The following is a 6,000-nucleotide window of genomic DNA, read 5'->3' on the forward strand; positions in this document are numbered from 1 at the left end:
TCTAATTTTACCCTTTCGGCGCCATTTCTGAAAGCTGCTGTGTTTGACCGTGGAGTTTGATGTGTTGGGGACTGTGAAAGACAGTAAAGAGTGGAGTCTGGTTTTTTTCGACTTTTTTTTACCTGATTTAGGGGGGCTGTTTGGGAGTGGTGACTTTTGAAGCTATTTTGAGGGGGCGGGGCTGAGGTGGCTGCAGAAAGAGGCATGTAGCCCGCAGCCCCTTTGAGACTTTTTTTTAGTAGGTTATATTTATCACAACAATACGAACCATATAATTATGTAATTCTGCGTGTCTTGGATATCGATTTTTGGAATTCTGCATGGTGAAATGTTAATTCTTTGTTTTATGGGTCTCCTAATGGGCCAGCATTTAGTGGGCCCAGCCCAGACTTCTGACATGGTTTGTTGGCCGTAGTAGTATACTGAGCTTTGGATAATATTGGGATAATTGGATTGAAGGCTAATCCAATTCGTATTCGCGAGTTTACATTACATATGAAAATTGACTAAAAAGTTGTCGAAATGTTTAAACTCTTCAGCGGCAAAGCGTAGGGAAAAGTCTTGGGTTGAGTATAATATATTTGTCTTGAATTCTAATTGGAATTGATTCAATCCGTGATGAACTAGTTGGTTTGAGTTAATGAGAGTTAACCTGTCTGATTGGACTTTGAGCCCCCTATTTTGGACATATGAGAAGAGGTGGAGACTTTGCTCATTTTTGTTCTATTTAAGGTTAAGAGTTGTTGAATTTGGATTTAAATATGGTAAAGGTTTTTTGTAATCAATTCAAAATTTAAGAAGTTAACTTATTTGACACACATTGATCTCTCTATAAATAGAGATCATATTGATTATTAGATTAGATTAGATTAGATTAGCAGAGGTGCATGTGGGATTCTGTGGGAAACCTCAGTTTGGATGGATGGATGGATGTATTGAGTTAAGAGTGAATTAGTTTATTTATTTATTTTTGCCATAAATATAAACATATCATTAAATCATGTTAAATCTAATGGATTTCTAACTTTGATAATGTGCAAAAATGTGAATAAAGGTTCAGCATTACCTTTATTAATCTTATATAATATATAAATAGATGAGAAAGCGAAGGTCCATTATATGGTTGTTAATAGAAATCGTCCATATATTGTGGGATGAGACACTTACACTTATATAAAGTACAGCACAATCACAGCGCAAATCACGGCACTTTCAACTTTAATTTTCATTTCAATGGGTTGCAGTTGCACTGCATATCCTTTTCCATTTGTTAATTGTTAGGATACTGATATTTAATCTTATAAATAAATTAATAATGTGTATGAAATGTTTAATACGCTCTTATATTAGTTTTAGCAACCACAATGGATTACTACCAAAACTGATGCACTGACATATTAAACATTTCAAGCAGTCAATTCAGACTATTTTTTTTATATGACCTAATTAGGATTTAAGAAACAAATATAATAAATATATGTGTCCATTAAAGATAAAAAATATTAACATAAGTAGCGTTACCCATGATAAAATTCTATTGTAAAATTTTGTATGTTTAAGATCACAAGTTTAAACTGTATAAATAACTCTTTTAAAGTGAAATTTACTCGCACGAACAACTCTTAGAACAAATTAAGAGTATTATGAAGATTTTACAAGATGCGTGCATCATGTTATATGATTAGAATGACAAGACGTGAAAGGGTAATAATTGGGGGGTGGGGGTTAAGTGCAAGTCCAAGTTGCAATTAGTAGGGGCGCGGCAGACAGCTTGAAAAGAAGATACAATCCATTGAATCAACCTAACGTGCACATGGGCGTGGAACTAACGGGGAGAGAGAATATTGCTTCTCTCCTCCACTGCAAAATTTCACCAGTTGCCATTTGGTGAGAAAGGTTCTTTGGATTCCAATGGCAATGGATAGAGAGCATTATTACCCAAAAAGGCCAAAACCAAAGGTGGAGCTTTAGATGCCTTTACCAGCTATCTCCCTCTTTGTGGGTTAGTTTTTTGGCTGTGCTTCCTTTCACATCAATGCCTCCCTCCGTCCATTTCTAGCGACTGGGAGAAACAAAACCTTAGGGTCTTTTCTTTTTTTTCTTTTTTTTTAGTATTTATAATAATTACTATTTTTCGAGTGACATCCACTAAATTTAATGATCATGTACAATAATTCACGTCTCATTAAAGATTGTTTGCCTAATACAAAATATCGAAAAATAAAGAGATGAGATGTTTGGGATGTGTTTTTATTAGACAAGGTGAGTTAAGGGGGGAAAAACTTAAAAGCTAAATTTCATTAAAAGGGGTTGATGTGTAAGCCTAATCCTTATCCTAATCTAATTTTTTTGACTTTTTCCCAGACTATTTAAAGTTTCGTTCAAAATTTAATTCAAAAGGTGGTACTCCTTGGTCTTGCTGCTCAATTATCATACATAGGGCTTGGGATTAGTGTTTAGTGCCATACAACCTACCACTTTGGGACCAACTTTCTCTTCAAACAATACTCCAGTTGGTACACAAATAATTTTTTTTATGTTAGATGCATAAAATTGAAATAATTAACACCTTTTATGTCCATCTATTGAATGTAAAATCCTCCAAAAGATTTGCCCACCCAGTTCATCAGTGAGACAGAGTAAATAAAGGTATTTTATGATTAATCTTTCTCACGTCCTGTTGGGTCGGGTGTGGAGACGTCCAGGGTAAGCGATTTTATCTTTTGGACCAATAAAGGTATTTTTCTCTTTTTTCTTAGGTGTTGAGGTATTTTTTTCAATTAAGGCAAATCAAAAGATAACATGTTGAGAGTGAATATTGTAATGCCATAAAGATAATCTTAACTTTTAAGACAATTATTTGTTTGAACTTTATTGTGGTCTTATTAGGTAATGTTTGGACCCATTGAATAGTTGAAGTTTGGCATAAATAGGTAATCAAATGGTGCCATTCATTTCTAAAAATTACTCTTGTTATTATCATTTTATTATTTTAATTTTTGTTTAAAGGAAGGGAGATTATTATTATTATTTTTTAAGAAGTAAAAAAGTGCACTATAATTTAATTAAATGTCAAAAATATCAAATAATATAGTTTACTCATACATAAAACAAAAATAGACTTCTAATTCTATGGCATCTTCCTGCGATCCAATGAAAATTGGTGGGCCAAGGAGAATGTTTTAGTGAAATGGGCTTATATTATATTATGCTGCTTCCGCTTGGAGTGAGTAGACACTTGGTTAAACCGAATTAATCAAATCAAATTCGCCGATTCAATTCCATTATTTAGGTGTCGATTAGAAGTTCAATTATTTTTTATAAAAATCTTGATAAATTTTTATTTGTTTGATTTTCCTTGATCAGTTAACTGAACTAATCGAATCACTACTAGTCCTTACTTCTATCATCTTCTTTTTTACCGTCCATTACAATTCTATCTTCTTCTTTTTTTGTTGTCTGACCCGGACACCCCCACCACCACCACCTCTGCCTCTGTTGCCACCAATATTACCTCTTGGAGATGAAGGGCCGAATGGCAAAGTGAAGGGTCGAAGCTAAAGGGCTAGCCCTTGGTTTTCATTTTTGATTCGCTCAGCCCTTTTGTCTCCTTCTGAAGCCAACCCAACATCTGTCTCTCCCTCCAATTTGCACCACCGTGCTTGCCTGTCGACATCGATGGTACATTTGGTAAGTTTTTCGATAACTTCTTATAAGTAGGTATTTTATATTAAAACTTAAATTTACTAAAATTCAACTATTAAATCCTTTTGATTTTTGCGTATGTGGATCATTGAGGCAAGACAAATTTGATGGTCGATTTCGATCGTCAAAATCTGTGGTGGATGGTGGTTGGTAACGTTTTTCTAGACACATGATTTGAGTTTTTTTATCATAAAATTAATTTTTAGATCTAAAAAAAAAATCAACCATTGGATTAAACTCATTTTTGGATATATGAACCACCACAATTGGGAGAATTCGATAATCGGTTCCGATCATTGGGATTGTCGGCTGGCTAGGCGGTCGACAATAACAATAAGGCCAAAATTTAGTTCAATCTGTTAAGTTATTTTGTGAAAAAGTTCGATTTTTACAAATTTTGGTCCATTAGTTCGGTTTCGGTTCGATTATTTGGGGTGTGTCGATTGATTTAGTTCGATTAATGATTTCCAAACAATTCAATTTGATTATAGTTTGATTAGTGATTTTCAAACAATTCAATTTTGATTATAAGTGATTGCACACCTCTAGCTTCCACTCATGGCATCTAGACTTCTGCTTTTCCCCGCATATGCATCTACTTCTAATAATACACACCAGAGGAATTAATGACATATATTATCGCGAGAAAACCTAACAAGATATTATTGAGATCTTTGTATAATATGTTAGGTATGGCTGACCCTATAAATAAATCTTAAACAAGATTGTCAAACACATCATACATAATTTCATGGGTAAAACTGTGACGTGAAAGTTCAGTATCAGAATTTCTAAACCATCAATTTTATCTAACAAACCTTACTGGAACTAGATGTTATTCAGTTCTACACTAGCTAGTTCATACATAAATTCCAGAAACAGTAACAATAAGGACAAAAGAAAGTAGCTAGGATCCAAGTCTTCTATCATTTAAGTTTAACACCACCAAGCTCATTATTCTTTAGATCTCTCAATTATTTTTCATCTTCATCAGTGACACCCTGGGCAAACACATCCAAATAAACCAGTGGTAGTTTAGCAATAGGTAGTTGGACTAGTAGTTTTAATTGGAGGGCTCCCTGATCTCACGTCATACTTAATAATTGGATTTAAGGGTGAAGAGACTCGTGACAGTACTGTTAGAAAAGCTTAACCGGTTATCATACCTAATCTCATAGGTGGAGCTGCGCGTCGAGTAAAGTCAATTAGAATAATCAGTAGGATATACTGTCAATACCAAATTACTAATTGTTAGATGAATGCTTCAGAGGCGTCGAAGATGATTTATGCAGGCAAACAAAATTAAGCAACCTTACCCACAACAAAACACCAGTGGAAAATTTTGATAATCTTAAAAGAGATGCCAAAGATAACAAATGTAATCCTGCATGCCATACAATCTTCATCACTCTACCTTCTATTGATGGCAGCATGAAGAATAATGATATGCAACCGGAAGCGGTCGACCAAAACTGCAAGCCAAGTGGAAAATTAATTTTCCCATTTTTCCATTGCTTTCGGATTCCTTGACAAAGAGTGTTTGATTCATGAACTCCAAATCTTCAAGGTTCTGATCCTATATTCTTAAATTATGCTGAATTGCATCCATCTTCATCTTAAGCCCTTGTACATCCATCAATCATATGGAGATAAACACATTACCATTTCCTTTCCAGAGTAAAATTTCCTTCTCTCATTTATTCATAGCCTCCCTCTTCTCCAATTCTTTCTCCTGATGCTCAAGCTCTTAATCTCGGCATCTATGTGCTTTGCAATCTCTCCATGCTCCTTCAAAATCCTTTCAAAAAGCATTCTGCGTCATCTTCCTTAACTCTATAACAGGGTTTTGAAATGAAGAAGAAGAAGAAGAAGAAGAAGAAGAAGAAGAAGAAGAAGAAGAAGGAGAAAAAGAAAGTAATGTTGTTTGCTGGAAGTAACAAGAGCAAAATCAATGATACATTTGACTGATCTGCAAATCACTGGTCAGAACTAACCTCAGCAAGCGCAGGTAGAAAATAGTGGTGTGATTGCTCCACAAGAATTATCATCTAAACATATTAGGGAACATGGAGATGGAGGTTCTCATAAACCAATTTTGCTCAAGACTTGGGAGGATAACCAACAGACGTAGACTTGCATGTTTTGCAGGTCCAATAATGATTACAATGAAACATTTAGCCAAAAAAAAAAAAAAACGAAATGATTAAACTAGCAAAACAGAAGTGATGATGCAAGATTTTGTGCATCCTCAAGAGGTGCATGGCATGAGCTGAGCTGGCAATGCCCACTGGAGGC

This window comes from Diospyros lotus, chromosome 1 (assembly GCF_014633365.1).
Source record: "Diospyros lotus cultivar Yz01 chromosome 1, ASM1463336v1, whole genome shotgun sequence".
Taxonomy (NCBI): Eukaryota; Viridiplantae; Streptophyta; class Magnoliopsida; order Ericales; family Ebenaceae; genus Diospyros; species Diospyros lotus.